General features: G+C 40.8%; 1 long non-coding RNA gene across 1 annotated transcript; it reads left to right on the top strand.

Moving 5' to 3' along the window:
• The first annotated feature begins 2387 nt into the window (after positions 1-2387).
• On the top strand, positions 2388-3922 carry LOC129644638 (uncharacterized). Its single transcript, XR_008710902.1, has 2 exons — positions 2388-3235; positions 3522-3922. It is a non-coding gene; the product is annotated as an uncharacterized LOC129644638 (long non-coding RNA).
• Positions 3923-16997: the final 13075 nt, after the last annotated feature.

Genomic DNA, 16997 nt, shown 5'->3' with positions numbered 1-16997 from the left:
AATCAAAGGCCAACTGCCACATTCAAAACTGGGTGGTTGACTCTTCTATTCCTGACAATTGGAACCATATATTTCATTAGAAAGTACAATTGATTCCAAAATCCAAGAGTTATCCATCTGCACTCTCAACCGGAAATATAAACAAACAGATATCATGCATTTTACTAATCTTTTGAAAACTGTTGACTGTTGGCTGCTGGAGGGTAAGTGCTCATTTTTTTTTTTTTTTTGTCAATAGTGGAAAAAGATGACAAACACTATTTTTGTACCACAAAACTCAGCCTGAACCATTGTTGGAAAGAAAAGGACTGCCTCCCAACACTGGTGATTCTGTTGGAACTTCAAAGGCATGAAGTTAACGTGAGAAGTGAACAGTCACTCCTTGCAAATAACCCAAGAGGAAGGAATACTCTGGACAACAGCAACAAAGAGGTGCTTGTGGGGTGAAAGTACACAGTTCACAGGCTTTTACCACTGCTTTGTGAAGAAGTCCTACAGAAACAGAGAGCAAGTAACCACAGGAGTGGTCCCATCAGATACCCTGATGCCCGCTCCCAAGTGACATGACGGTACCACACAAAATTTGGAACCAAAAAGAAGACACTTATTTGGAAAACATTGACATTTATAAGTGGTTACATTTTTAGTGGCTCTTTGAGCATTTGATCGTATGCCAGCTGCCTTGAGCAGTTTGCTGCTCCATGGGGAATCTAGACCGAGGCAGCCAAAGGTATTGTAACATAAGCCACAGTGACATGATCACTGAGAACAGCAGCAACATGGGGTGATAGGAATAACTGTGCCTGAGAACCTCAAAATCCTCCTTGAAAGCAGCCCATTTGTTTTCCTGTAGACATAGTCATTGACTCCTTCCGGCTCGTCTCAGGGTGCCATTAGAGCCCAGGTATTTCTCATGACATTAAGATTGTTTAACCAGCCCCTGGAGCTTTTGCCCAGCAGACATTGTCTCACAGTATGAAGCCATAAAACGGACTTCAGTCCTGTTCTTTACAGGGATGAACTGGGTTTGATAAATTTTTCTATGCTCTGTTTGAAACCAAGTACACCTTTTAAACTGTCTGGAAGTTTGATCTATTACAGATCTGAGCAGATTAAACTCTTTTGGCCCACAGTTTTAAAAAAAATTTTTTTAAACTCTCCAGGACTGGAATCTAAATGTAGGAAAAATAAGGACACTGCATAAACCATATGGAAAAATTGAGGCCTCTGGGTATGAAGTCTCTGCACAAATGGTTTCCTTGTTCACCGTCCACCAGGCTGAAACCCTGAAAGCACTGAGTCCTTCTGACATGGACTGCCACGACAGTAGGTTAGTCAATACACCTTCACAATTCACCTTATCCCAGGGAGCCAATTCTCTGTGGACCACATTTGCATATTTGAAAACCTCCAGGCATTGCTGGATAATAAACATCATTGCATACTGCATACACAGCTGTATATAGTTGAGCCATTTGATAAACTTCACAGCCTTGGTTTTCTTTCTACAACCAAAGGGCTTTAGACTGTCAGGGTCTCTCAAACTTTAGAATGAATGAGAATCACTTGGAGGGTTTAATATGCATGCAGATGTGGTAGATCTAGAATGAAACCCAGATCACTCGTGTTCAGCAAATCCTCCAGGTCAGGGTGTCCCCAGTCTCTGGGGTCTAATGCCTGATGATCTGAGGTGGCGCTGGTGTAAGAAAAATAGAAATAAAGTGCACACGGACTTGTCTGGTGACTCAGTGAGAAAGAATCCACCTGCCAGTGCAGGAGACATGGGCTCAATCCCTAATCAGGGAAGATCCCACATGCCGCAGAGCAACTAAGCCCATGTGCCACAACTATTGAGTCTGTGCTCTGGAGCCCGGGATCCGCAAATACTGGGCCCACGTGCCACAGCTACTAAAGCCCAAACATCCTAGATCGACAACAAGAGAAGCCACCACAATGAGAAGCCCACATACCGCAGCCAGAGAGCAGGCCCTGCTCTCCCAAACTAGAGGAATGCCCGCGCAGCAGCAAAGACCCAGCATAGCCAAAAATAAATAAATAAAATAAAGAGCACAATAAATGTAGTGAATGCACTTGAATCATCCTAAAGCCATCTTCCCAACCCCTGGTCTGTGGCAAAAATTGTCTTCCATGAGACCAGGCCCTGGGGCCTAAGAGGTTGGGCACCACTGCTCCAGATAATTCTGACACTGATGGGCTATAAACCACACCTGTTGAAACAGACCTCAAGGTTCCCAGGAACAGCTGGGTTCTAAGCCTCCACCGTTACTAGCCAGCCTCTAGTAAATGGAGCAACTAGCCCTCACGCTCAGGAAATACCTTCCTGCACCAAAGTAAACAGAGTTGAGCTGACAAATTTCCCTGAAAAGCCCTTTTTATCAGCGGGATCAATATGATTATGACATTTCTTGAGCAACCTAGGCACATTTGCAAATGTTGCATGGCACTGTTTAAAATCTACTAAAATATAAAATACTTGGAGTCATTTAAAGTGTCAGAGTTTCTTAATTTATGGTAAATACCTCACCCTTTATGTTTTATAAAATCCTTTCCATAGAAAAGAAGATGATTAGGGACCAAACTGCTGCAGCACCGCCTGTTGCCAGTTACCGCATTCTGTGCTCCATTACGTTGCCCTGGTTGGAGTTCTGTTGATTGCCTTGCGCTATACGCAGTAACAAATTATATGTATATCATAAGACAGCCAGACTGATGTGAGCTCAGAAGGCACCTGTATGAAGCTTTTCAAAAGAACCGTAATAATTTTACTAGATGTGACAAGCCTTATAAAAGTTAAATAATGTCACACTTTTTAAGCATTTCATTTAATACAACTGAGCACATGGAGGGCATTGAGGATGATATTTAATTTTTTCCATATGTGGATTTAATGCCACACAAAAGTTTCAGTCCCAGATTGCTAATTTTCCACCATGTGGTAGCCATTTAGCAGAATTTTTTTTAAAACACTTACCAAATTACAGAGTAGGGTTTCAGAGGCGGCAGCTATAAGTAGGCTTAGGGTACCTGGTGTCCCTCTGGCTTGGCCCTGGGCCTCATGAAGAAGCTGTAAATCTTGACAGTATTTTCTATGACAGCGCTTGCTGGTTTTTATAGGAATGAAATGTGAATTTACGAAGCCACATGCTAATGTACTTCTAAAAGTAGACTTAATTGTTGTGAATTCTTCCAATTCTGATCATTTTTAGCCACCTATGTAAGTAAAAGGCCAGCACCTAAGATTCGGCCCTTTATAGAATGTCTATGGATTACCAACGCTTTCAAAGAAATGCTTACAGGCAATTTGAAAAAAGTTAGCTGAACCAAGCCATCTTAGCTGCTTGTTGTTGAAAAGCAACCTCAGGTCAAACTAGAGGAAAAAACACTTCCCAATACAAACTAAAGTTTATCTTCTATGACCACAAACAGAGAACCGGGATATTCTAGAGCAGGAAAGGCCAAGGGTCTCTCTACTCATTCATTTTTGTCTTATTCTATAACAGCTTTGAGTAACTGAATCGACTTCGTGAAGAAATTCTTACAAAGAGACAAAACCCCATGGGAGGCTGCGCGGGTCAGAAAGGGGAGAAACAAATCATGCAGTACTAGAGGCCCCCTCTAATGTGACAAACGCACATGAAGGTACCGGGAAAAGTTTAAAGCTCCAGCCAAATGTTAGCAATTACTATTAACCCAGTGAGACTGACCAGAAACCTGGAACCACTAGTCAGAGCCATACGTCTGGATCCTGCGGTCAGAAACAAAGACACTGCATTGTACACCTATCTGATGATTCATGTCTATCTGGCCCAGAAGAAAAACTGCCTTCAAAATCATCAGCTCCTGGGGAAACATATTTTATCTCCCAGAACCAATTACAGTTGATTCTCCTGAGTTCAGATGGTTTGGGACCAAATCTATTTCACACATAACTGAATACTATGGACATCTTACCCAGGAAAACTCAAAATATATACATGGGACTCTCCATGGAGCCTCATAACACAGCGTGGGCAACAGGCATAGCCATCCAATTTTCAGGCTTCCAAAATTAGTGGGAACTGCCATAAGAGGGAGTGGAGTGGGGGTGCCCAGTAAGATAAACTGCCTGCCAGGATTCTGGAATGATCTCTGCCCTCCCTCTGCCAAAGAGTGTGTAATGGAATCTTAAGTCATACATTTCTACTCAAGCAAAGAAAATGTAATATTTTCATTATCTATGACTAATTGAATCTTTCTCTCAAACCTCTATCATATTGGGGTACCATGGGGGAATTGCACAGAAATGCTTTCAACTTGCCATTTAATGGTGACTCAATCTTACACTTCAAATAGCAGCTCTCAGCAACTGACTCTGTCTTTGGGGGGTAAATATTCAGTCTTGAAATTATCCACAATGGTGGCTTATGGAGAGGAGAATCTGCAATTTAAGGAAGCAGCTTTGGGTCTGCATGGGTCCTTTATATCTTTGCTGATGTCTGCTGTAAAACTACCAGCCTGCCATGTTCCCTGGTCCCTTAACACAACTTCTTCCAAGACATGCCTGGAAAGATTGTAATTTATTCTCTTTTCTTGATCAATGCTGATTCTTCCCCCCATCCCTTCGTTCTCATCCATGGTCACCATTTGTCTCCTAAAGAACTGTTTACTCTATGGCCTTTGCAGTAGGGTCACCCCTGCTTTCATTAGTGACCCCTGGAAGCAAGGCCCTGGCTATCAACGGAGCTGGTGATCATCTACTTTCCCCTTATGGCCAAGTGTGTGTCATTTGCTCAGTCATGTCTGATTCTTTGCAACCCCATGGACTGTAGTCCACCAGGCTCCTCTATCCACGGAATTCTCCAGGCAAGGATACTGGAGTGGGTTGCCATTTCCTACTCCAGGGGAACTTCCTGACCCAGAGATCAAACGTGGGTCTCCTAAATTGCGGGCAGAGTCTTTACCATCTGAGCCACCAGGGAAGACTTGAAGTGAAAGTGTTAGTCGCTCTATAGTGTCCATTTCTTTACGACCCCATGGACTGTAGCCTGCCAGGCTTCTCTGTCCATGGGATTCTCCAGACAAGCATACTGGAGTAGGTTGCCATTTCCTTCTCCAGGGGATCCTTCCAACCCAAGGATCGAACCCAGGTCTCCTGCACTGCAGACAGATTCTCTACCATCTGAGCCACAGTGACCAAGCAGGGACCCAGTGCTGACTCCAGCTCCCTCTGACCAACCATGCTGCTTTTACTCCATGATGACAGCCTATGTTATTACGGGGTTGCCCTGCACTTCGGTCTCCCTACCAAAGTTCAGAACGGTAAGCAAAAGTCCCTCTGCCTTTTCCCCTCAGCTTAGCTGATGACTCTTCTGTGAGATTTCACCATGATGCTTGTGCTTCACCTCCTATCTATCCCACCTCCCTCCCCTTCACCTGCTGTGAGTCCCAGGCCAGGAGGTAGAGGCGCTCCAGTTTTTCTACAACAGGAATTTTTCTGACATCCGATTCTGATTCTCTCTGTCCCACAGCCTACAGTAAACTTTGTGATTTAGTCGAATTACAGATCTGTTTATGGAAGCTAAATTTTAAAAACTCATTTTTAACTCTCCGGTCCCTGGTTTCGGGGCTTACCGTAGACTCAGAAATACTGTTTCAAATATCAAAAGTAAAACATTGCTTCTGTAATAATTTTAATGCATGCTGAAGCAAATTAGCTCCTCTAAATGAAAAAGAAAAGCATAGTGATAGATTTCCAAATATCATCCCTATTATGGTAGAAACTAGAAAAAGGAAAACCTGGCAGTCCACTGCATCCTCACAAACAAACAGAGAAATTTGGCAAATTCCTTCCCTCTGTCACAGCTCCCCTACATGGGCACACATGCGCACACACACTCACACACTCAGCTGCTCTCAGCCATGTTGTGTAACCACTCTTTAGAAACGGGAGATTCTATTACATACTCCATTCAATATCACACGTATCATGACAGCTAGGGTGTGGCATGGCGTCCCTATAACTGATCTCATGACACATTCCTCAGGCATACACTCAATCCTGATTTGCTTCTTACGGTCCTACATTTTCTACATTCTAATTCTGACTGTTATGTTCCCATTAGTGTTGGACCTTGAGGTTTTCTTCATTCTTTTTTCATAACACATCAAATGTACTGAATTTCAGAATTTTCTGGACAAATGGCACAAAGACAAGCAAATAATTTCAATGAAGTGGAATTATAGGATTTTATAGCCAACCCCATGAGTATTTCTAAAATATCAATAAATAATACACTCAACATCTTATCTGTACTCAGTAACATAGTCTATGTTCTTAGAATAGAACAAACATTAATCTTATTACATTTTCACTACAAGTACTAATAATAAAAGATTCTAGAGAGAAAGAAATGAAATTTTTATCCTTAAGAGCAGACTCAGAGATTTAATTATCTAGATGATGTCCTCATTCTGATACAGTCACCTGAATTAATGTATCAATTTCAGTGTAAGGCAGAAAATTAGTCATTTGTCTTTTGTAAACATAGATATGGACTTCTGTAAACATAGATAGGGATTTCCCTGCTGGTCCAATGGCTAAGATTCTACATTCCCAATGCAGGGGGGCCGAGCCAGATCCCTAGACAGGAAACTGGATCCTGTGTGCCAGAACTAAGACCTGGTACAGCCAAACAAATTTTCAAAATAGAGAGAGATAGATAAAAGCATCTCCATCACCCTATTCTTTAAATTAAAAAAAAAAAATCCCCTACAAATTCTCTGTACTTTTTTATCCTTTGTTCAATACAGTTACTGGGTTACCACTCTTCTCCCAAATACCTACGTGTTCAGAGCTTTCTTATAGCAGCATCACATTACTACCCAGATCTCCGGCCAAGGAACTAGATCCTACATGCTGCAACTAAGAGTCTGCACACCACAACAAAGAATGAAGATCCTACCTGTCACAACTAAAACCTGATGTAGCCAAATAAATATATTAAATAAATATTTTTAACATTTAAAAGTAGGTAGACATCATTTTGGCCATAGTTCTTAAATAAAATTTGGAGTGAATGGCATTCTTCTAAAGCCAATTTAAAAATCAAAAGTCACGCTCCCAGCACATTAATGCCAAGAGATCTTTGTATGTAATACAATTTCCCACCAAAAGAAACCAGGGCTCCTTAAAGAAATGGTTGATTTCAGGGCTAGAGTAGAGTGGATACAAGATGAACCTGGAAATCTTGTTATGCCAGAAAGTAAGAAAGTGCTTTTTTAAAATGAGGGCATCACAAGGACACTTCATGATGTTCTCATGATCCTAATTTGAGATAATTTAAATACTAAAATAATTAAGGACTGTGATGAATTTTAGGCCATTGAAAACATAGAGTTAATGAGTCCAAACTCTGTCTTGAACATTACCAGTACCTGGCCCAGTTCCTGATAACTGCTGTACATCAGATTGTTTAAGAATGTGAATGTGGTAAAGACCAAAAGGAAAACAACAACAACAAAAAAGCTGTTTAATTTAGCAATTATGAAGCCTAGTAATCTATATGAAGGACTTTGGACTTATCATAAGAACAATGTTCACATTTTATTCATCATTGGCTATAAAGCATCTATTATGAGAGTAAATTGTGCTTTATATATGAAGCATCTAACATATGTGTAACAAATGCTTACCTGTATAAAGTAGGGGCTTAATAAATGTTTGTTGAATAAAAAATACATATGTATATACATTTAAAAAACTCAGTTGGGAGGGAAAAGGGCTCTTGCTTATGGAATGCTGAATGTTTTTTGGTAAATGTGGAATAGGTGGTGAATGTAGAAAACAGATTTCTGCAGCCATCATCTTAAACTTTGGTTTAGGCATGAGTCACCAACAGAGGCCAAATCCAGGGGGTGTGGGGGCAGGGAGGGGCGGTTCATAAGAAGTAGAATGTCTGCATGGTCTCCCCAGATAGCCTATTAGTTGCATGTGAGGGGTAGGAAATAGTATACGGATAAATTGGAGAACACCTTGACCAGGTGATCAAAATTAATGTCAACATCAAGGGGCAAGTGGACATCGTGTGCCTCTGGAGAAGGACACACTTCTGTCATGGAATGCACACCTAAATTGGAATCATGAGGAGCCATCGGACACATGCAAAATGAGAAACACTCTGTTTTTTAAAAAGGGACTGTACTCTTCAAAATGTCACAGTCATAAAAGGCAAAAAGAGGCTGTGGAAATGTTTCAGGCTAAAGGAGACTAAAGAGACTTGCCAATCTGTTCCTAAACAGGATTATGTACTTCAGGAGAAAAAGGGACAATGAAGGACATTATTAGATCAATTGACAAAACTGGAAAATAAATGGTAGACCAGGTAAAACTATTGTAGCAATATTAAATATAGTAAAGTTGATAATTACTGTATTTAAGATAATATCCTTATTCTTTGGAAACACACACTAAAGACTTTGGGGCCATGGTGAATGCAATTTACTCGCAAATGGTAAAAGAGGAAAAAATTATTTAAAATACACAAACAGATACACAACCCCAAAGAGAGAGGATGGGACATAGGAAAGCAACAGAATAAAATGTTAACCATTCAGGTATGATCTAAATCAAATCCCTTATGATTATACAGTGGAAGTGAAAAATAGATTCAAGGGATTAGATCTGATGACTGAGTGCCTGAAGAACTATGGACAGAGGTTCATGACATTGTACAGGAGACAGGGATCAAGACCATCCTCAAGAAAAAGAAATGCAAAAAGGCAAAATGGTTGTCTGAAGAGGTCTTACAAATAGCTGTGAAAAGAAGAGACATGAAAGCCAAAGGAGAAAAGGAAAGATATACCCATTTGAATGCAGAGTTCCAAAGAATAGCAAGGAGAGATAAGAAAGATTTCCTCAGTGATCAATGCAAAGAAATAGAAGAAAGCAATGGAATGGGAAAGACTAGAGATCTCTTGAAGAAAATAAGAGATCACAAGGGAACATTTCATGCAAAGATGGTCACAATAAAGGAGAGAAATGGTGTGGACCTAACAAAAGCAGAAAATATTAAGAACAGGTGGCAAGAATACACAGAAGAACTCTACAAAAAAGATCTTCACAACCCAGATAATTATGATGGTGTGATCACTCACCTAGAGCCAGACATCCTAGAATGCGAAGTCAAGTGGGCCTTAGGAAGCATCACTACAGCCAAAGCTGGTGGAGGTGATGGAATTCCAGTTGAGCTATTTCAAACCCTAAAAGATAATGCTGTGAAAAGGCTGCACTCAATATGCCAGCAAACTTGGAAAACTCAGCAGTGGCCACAGGACTGGAAAAGTCAGTTTTCATTCCAATCCCAAAGAAAAGCAATGCCAAAGAATATTCAAACTACAGCACAATTGCACTCATCTCACACACAAACAAAGTAATGTTCAAAATTCTCCAAGCCAGGCTTCAGCAATATGTGAACCATGAACTTCCAGATGTTCAAGTTGGATTTAGAAAAGGCAGAGGAACCAAAGTTCAAATTGCCAACATCTGTTGGATCATCAAAAAAGCAAGAGAGTTCCAGAAAAACATCTATTTCTGCTTTATTGACAATGCCAAAGCCTTTGACTGTGTGGATCACAACAAACTGTGGAAAATTCTTCAAGAGATGGGAATTCCAGACCACCTGACCTGCCTCCTGAGATATCTGTATGCAGGTTAGGAAACAACAGTTAGAACTGGACATGGAACAACAGTCTGGTTCAAAATAGGAAAAGGAGTACGTCAAGGCTGTATATCGTCATCCTGCTTATTTAACATCTATACAGAGTACATCATGAGAAATGCTGGGCTGGATGAAGCACAAGCTGGAATCAAGATTGCCAGGAGAAACAGCAATAACCTCAGATACGCAGATGACACCACACTTATGGCAGAAAGTGAAGAAGATCTAAAGAGCCTCTTGATGAAAGTGAAAGAGAGAATGAAAAAGTTGGCTTAAAATTCAACATTCAGAAAACGAAGATCATGGCATCTGGTCCCATCACTTCATGGCAAATAGCTGAGGAAACAGTGGAAACGGTGACAGGCTTTATTTTTTGGGGCTCCAAAATCACTGCAGATGGTGATTGCACCCATGAAAATAAAAGAAACTTGCTCCTTGGAAGGAAAGTTATGACCAACCTAGACAACATATTAAAAAGCAGAGACATTATTTTGCCAACAAAGGTCCGTCTAGTCAAGGCTATGGTTTTTCCAGTAGTCATGTATGGATGTGAGCTCTGAAGAATTGATGCTTTTGAACTGTGGTGTTGGAGAAGACTCTTGTAAGTCCCTTGGACTGCAAGGAGATCCAACCAGTCCACCCTAAAGGAGACCAGTCTTGAATATTCATTGGAAAGACTGATGCTGAAGCTGAAGCTCCAATACTTTGGCCACCTAATGTGAAGAACTGACTCATTTGAAAAGACCATGATGCTGGGAAAGATTGAAGGCAGGAGGAGAAGGGGATGACAGAGGATAAGATGGTTGGATGGCATCACTGACTCAAGGGGCATGAGTTTGAGTAAACTCCAGGAGCTGGTGATGGACAGGGAGGCCTGGTGTGCTGCGGTTCATGGAGTCACAAAGAGTTGGACACGACTGAGCGACTGAACTGAACTGAATCTGGATAAAGAGTATGCAGGTGTCCTACGTACTATTCTTATAATGTTTCTATAAATTTGAAACTATTTACAAATAAATAGGTCTAAAATATTCTCTCCTTTTGTTATATGTATTGTATACTTTTTTGACATCTTTATTATGATCTACGCTTTCTGAAAAATATCAGGTTGTTCCATGGATAAATAAAATAAACTTCATAATGCTTTTAAATAATCTTTAACAAGAAACAAACAAATTAAAGATAAGGAGGAAATTAAACATTTGAAAAACAAACCACACATTTGTATACAAAAGCATAAGCCTTGATTTGATCTGGGGAAGGGGGGTGCTGTGGGAAGCTAAAACATAACATAAAAAAAGCTAAAATATAACATAAATATAAAATGTAAAACATACAAAGCATAAATGTGTAAATAGCTCTTGGACAAAGCTTGTTTCTCTGCCACATGGATTCAAATACGAAAGCACCATTTACCTGCTTAAATATCAAGGTTCCTTTAGAAGTCTGTGACAAAATCTCAGAAGATTTTTTCAACTAAAAGTCAACATTCTCTCACTGTCACTTTCACAACCAAAATCATCCTCTGAGAATATAGGAAGTACCTCTAACCTCACCCTCAAGAACCCTCCTGGTACCATAGACTAGCATCAGCCCAGCACACACCAACCATCCTTTTAAAATGCAAAAATCTACTTTACTACAGCATGAGGGGGCTTCCCTGGTAGCTCAGCTGGTAAAGAATCAACCTGCAATGCAGGAGACCCCAGCTCAATTCCTGGGTCAGGAAGATCCCCTGGAGAAGAGATAGGCTACCCACTCTAGTATTCATGGGCTTCCCTGATGGCTCAGAAGGTAAGGAATCCACCTACAATGCAGGAGACCTGAATTCGATCCCTTGGTTGGGACTATCTCCTAGAGGAGAGCATGACAACCCACTCTAGTATTCTTGCCTGGAGAACCCCCATGGACAGAGGAGCCTGGCAGGCTACAGCCCATAGGGTCACAAAGAGTTGGACATGACAGAGTGACTTAGCACAGCACAGCACAGCATGGGGACTGTGGAGGCATAAGTTCTTTGCAGGCAGGTAAGCTACAGATACACAGAAACCTTTTCTGGTGACTGATCCACCATAACACCCAGAGCCATGCCCAACCTACGACTACACTTCTGGGAGTAGAAGAAGGTACCCATGGGGTAGATCTTGCAGCATCCTTCATGACTCTATAGGTCGCTGGATTTAGCTGGGTGGGTTTTCTGCCACGTGTGATAACAGTTTGGGCTTCAGTTCATCTGGGGCTTGCTGATGCTGCTGCTAAGTTGCTTTAGTTGTGTCCGACTCTGTGCGACCCCATAGACGGCAGCCCAACAGGCTCCCCCGCCCCTGGGATTCTCCAGGCAAGAACACTGGAATGGGTTGCCATTTCCTTCTCCAATGCATGAAAGTGAAAAGTGAAAGTGAAGTCGCTCAGTCATATCCGACTCTTCGCGACCCCATGGACTGCAGCCTACCAGGCTCCTCCATCCATGGGATTTTCCAGGCAAGAGTACTGGAGTGGGGTGCCATTGCCTTCTCCGCATCTGGGGCTTAGAGTTGCAATATCCAAAATAACTCACTCTTATGGATGGTGTTGGTGCTGTGAGCTTATCTGGTGCAATTCTAGAACATTTTGATTCTCTTCTACATGGCTTCTTCATGCAGCTTGGGCTTTACACAACATGGCAAGTGCTTTCTTTATCTCTTTTTCATAATTTTATGGCATGTGGGATCCCTGTTCCCTAACTAGGGATAAAAGCCATGACCCCCTCATTGGAAGCATGGAGTCTTAACCACTGGACCACCATGGAAGTCCATAGCAAGTGGTTCCTGAGAGCAAAGGCTTCAAGAGCAAATATTCCAAGAGAAAGGAAGTGGAAGCTTGTCTTAAGGCTTAGGCTTAAAAGTACCAGAATGCCTTCTTCACCACATTTTGTGGGTCACAGCAGTCTCAAGGCCAGCTTGGGTTCAAGTAGAGGGGGTCTTGTTTTGCCCTTTGATGAGAAGAGCAGCAAGCAAGCAGATGAAGAGGAGGAGGAGGAACTTGGGGAACCACCTCAGGGGACTGGCCTGATACCTTGACAGCCTGTTAATACCCATTTCTTCAGACACTCTTGTTTCTTGCTGGGTTCACAGTGGAATCAGGGTCAGTTCAAAGTCTCCCAAATTACTTGATCTTTGACCCCTTTTTTTTTCAATCCTGGCATTCGGCATCCATAAGCCCTAAAGAAGAACCATGGTCTACTTACTCTGCTGCTGCTGCTGCTGCTAAGTTACTTCAGTCATGTCCGACTCTGTGTGACCCCATAGATGGCAGCCCACCAGGCACCCCTGTCCCTGGGATTCTCCAGGCAAGAACACTGGAGTGGGTTGCCATTTCCTTCTCCAATGCATGAAAGTGAAAAGTGAAAGTGAAGTCGCTCAGTTGTGTCCAGCTCTTAGCCATCTCATGGACTGCAGCCTACCAGGCCCCTCCATCCATGGGATTTTCCAGGCAAGAGTACTGGAGTGGGGTGCCATTGTCTTCTCCGCTACTTACTCTACTTAATCCCATTTAAATACATATTTTAAGAATAATTCTTTCCTGAAAATGGATCTTTGAATCTATCACCCTTGCACCTTTTAGTTGTCCAAGTGCTGAACTTGTCTTTCCCCTAAGGTCTCTTCATCTGCCAGTCACTATAAATTAACATGTCAGAAACTCACATTTAAACAGCACAATATCATATCCAAAACATAGTTTGTATCTGCAATTAAAGAGTTATACTTCAAAGGCAGACATCATTAGTAAATGGTGGAATTTCATTACATGGCTAAAATGACTTTTTGCCAATAAAAGTAAAACATATTAATAATACTTCAGAGCTGGTCTTAACCTCTTATAAAATACAAAAGATAAAGCAGACAAGGAGGAAAAGATGTTTCTAATCTGTGTTAAATCTATTCCCACTGTGAGTAAATCACTTTTCTTTAGATATATGAGTTTTCTCATAAATGCATGACACTGCTTTTGAGTAATTGCTGCCAAATAAATAGCTCTTTCTCCATGTTTTATTAGCAAGGCACAAAATCCTCAGCACATATCTTCATTTGTAGATGGTAGTTGTTCTCAGCATGAGTCTGTGAGGGCATGGCATGGTACAAGATCAGAGCTAAATTAATGTGGCAGACATTTGCAGCAACATGAATGGACCTAGAGACTGTCACACCAAGTGAAGTAAGTCAGACAGAGAAGGAGAAATATCGGATGACATCCCTTATATGTGGAATCTAAAAAGAAATGATACAAATGAACTTATCTACAAAACAGAAACAGATTCATAGACTTAGAGAACAAACTTATGGTTGCCAGGGGGAAGGATGGGAGGAAGGGATAGTTAAGGACCTGGGGATCAACATGTACACACAGCTTTATTTTAAATGGATAACTAACAAGGATATACTGTATAGCACAGAGAACTCTGCTCAATGTTATGCGGCAGGCTGGATGAGAGGGAAGTTTGGGGAGAATGGATACATGGATATGTACGGCTGAGTCCCTTCAACATTCACCTGAAAATATCACAGCATCGTTAATCAGCTATGCTGCTGCTGCTGCTAAGTTGCTTCAGTCGTGTCCGACTCTGTGCGACCCCATAGACGGCAGCTCACCAGGCTCCCCCGTCCCTGGGATTTTCCAGGCAAGAGCACTGGAGTGGGTTGCCATTGCCTTCTCCATAATCAGCTATATTCCAACATAAAATTAACAATTTAAAATCTTTTAAAATAAGGAACTGAATTAATGTGTCCAAGACCCTGTGGGCTGTGTCTGGTCTAGCTCCAGATGATGCACCAAGGAAAAGAAAACCTCCTATGAAGCAATCTTCTCTTCCAGTGAAAGGAATTAGCCTCAAGTATCGGCATGCTGGTCACCTACAGCTCAGATGCCCAGAGAAAAATCTGATGTCATTTACTACTTTAAGCAACATCTGCTTGGGTCACCAGACACAACAAACTGTAAAAGCTGATTTCAAAATTCCAGAGTTAAGAGGGTGATAGCGGGACTGCCCTGGGAGTCCACTGGTTAGGACTCTGTGCCTCCCTTGCAGGGAGCCAGTTCCATCCCTGGCCAGGGTACTAAGATCCCCACAAGCCATGCAGCATGACCCCCCCCAAAAAAAAATTTTTTTAAAAAGAGGGTGATAGCAACTACAAAAGGGATTTTCTTATCAAGAGACAAAATGCAAAAAGAGTTGCAGAAAAAAATTATATATATATATACACACACACACACAGACACACATATACAGAGAGAGAGCATTAAGTGTGATTAACATATTCTTAATAATAATTTTCAACAACATAACTGGACATTATGTATGTTGATAGGTACTCTATCTTGTTTATCCCTCATGTGTCTCACTCTTTAAAATAAGTCTGCCTTTGTGTACTAATTTTATTTTTTAAGCACTTTCCCTGAGAGGATATCAGGGCACCGATTATTAACTTCTTCGAATTAGGCCACTAAAATAAATTGCTGTTGGAACTTCCTCATAAAGGATCTAAGCCATTTCAGCAAGAAGGAGAATTGACACACATGCTGAACTTGCTCTTTCATTATGTTTTATTATACACTCAAAATAAAAAGACATCTTGGAACAAATTAAAATATATTTGCCTCATGTGGACACTGGGAATTAGATCCAAGATTTAAGAAGAAAATAGTATCTTCTAAAAGGAATATTATAATCATTGAAAAGTACAAGATGTCATCACTACTGTTAAAAGCCTTTTGTGAGACAAAGTGTCCTAACAGACATCAAGAAAGAATTAATTGCCTACTTCTGAGTGATAAGGAAACAATTACATTTGATGATAAGATTAAATGAGGTAACTTAATCATTAATTTGATTAAAAATGCTGGCATCACAGTTTGGGTAATGTATTTTTAGAGGAGGATAATGCACTTTTAATTTCTAAATTAATCTTTACAAAGAACCCAGAGCCTCCTGTGGTGTGCAACTTGAATTTATACTAATGATATAAAAGACAGCTGCCACCAGCCAAATGCAGGCAAATACAGAGAAGGAAAAAGATCTGAGATTATCAGTATGATGCATCTACAGGGTGCCAAATTGATTGATTTTGCTTGAGTTGAGGCAATCTGAATATACCAGCAGGATCCAAAAAATGGCTTAAAATATGGTCTCACTGAAAAGATCCAGTTTTGCCAGCAAAGTGGAAATAAATTCATCAGGTTTGTGTTGCAATCGCCACACAATGTGAAAACAGAGGCCACGCTTAACTTACATCATCATTTCATGGACTTAACTTTTGTGTTTTTGAGCCCAGCTTTTATAGCCTCTCACAGACATTTTATATTTTACTTGTCACTCCTTATTCTCTAAAAGCAGGGAAGCAAGTTTGTGAAAAGCAGCAAAATTATGAGAATAAGCTGGAAGAAATGTTTTGGATAAAATGCTGGTAACATTTGCCAATCGCTCTGGTATGAATTCAACCCTGTATGGGCGCCTTCTCATAGATCACAGAGTAGATGGTGGATGAAGTTGATGGGATATTGATTGCAGCAGGAAAATAGGGGTTATAAAACAAAAGATGATTAACATGAAATTGTTGAGTGAAGCAAAGTCTTAATAGACTGGGAGTTGTTAAATAAAACAGAGAGTGGATAAAAGAACTGAACTCTCAGATCACTTACAACAGAATTCCTTTTTATTATATATTAAAATTCTCCTGTGCACTTTTACTTCCCTGTGTATTATCAATCCATATTCACCCAGTGGAAAACATCTGAAATTAACATGTGGGGAAAAGTAACCAAATCTGAGACACATCATCAATCACAGAGAAGGCAACTCAGAAAAAGAGCAATGGCAACCAGGGCCTTAAAAACCTATAAATACTGTCAGAAAATAAAGCTTTTCTTGATTTCTTTCTTTTCACTAAGTCCCACTTGTGTTTGACTACTTATACCAGGTGCAACTTTTTTTTTAAATAAATGTTGCTGCAATGCAATTTTACAAGTTGGTTTGTTGCTTAAAATATGTACTCCTAAATGAACAGACATATTTCTAAAATATTCTTCAAGCAAACTTCCAGAGACAAGTAGTTTTTCTGTCAAAATCACTCTAGGAAAGAAATACACACCCATTTCATCCACCTCTCCAGATACACACACACACAGAGACACACACACCACCACCACCACCACCACCAGGATTCCAGCTAAGACATTATTAACAAAGAAGCTTCCTTTGCCCAGAAAAGCAGGCACTTCTGAAATATTCGTGGTTTCATTCTATTA

The sequence above is a fragment of the Bubalus kerabau genome, chromosome 2 (genome assembly GCF_029407905.1).
Source record: "Bubalus kerabau isolate K-KA32 ecotype Philippines breed swamp buffalo chromosome 2, PCC_UOA_SB_1v2, whole genome shotgun sequence".
In the NCBI taxonomy this organism is placed as follows: Eukaryota; Metazoa; Chordata; class Mammalia; order Artiodactyla; family Bovidae; genus Bubalus; species Bubalus kerabau.
Note: the sequence above shows the minus strand (reverse complement) of the source record. Positions and strands in the feature narration are given on the sequence as shown.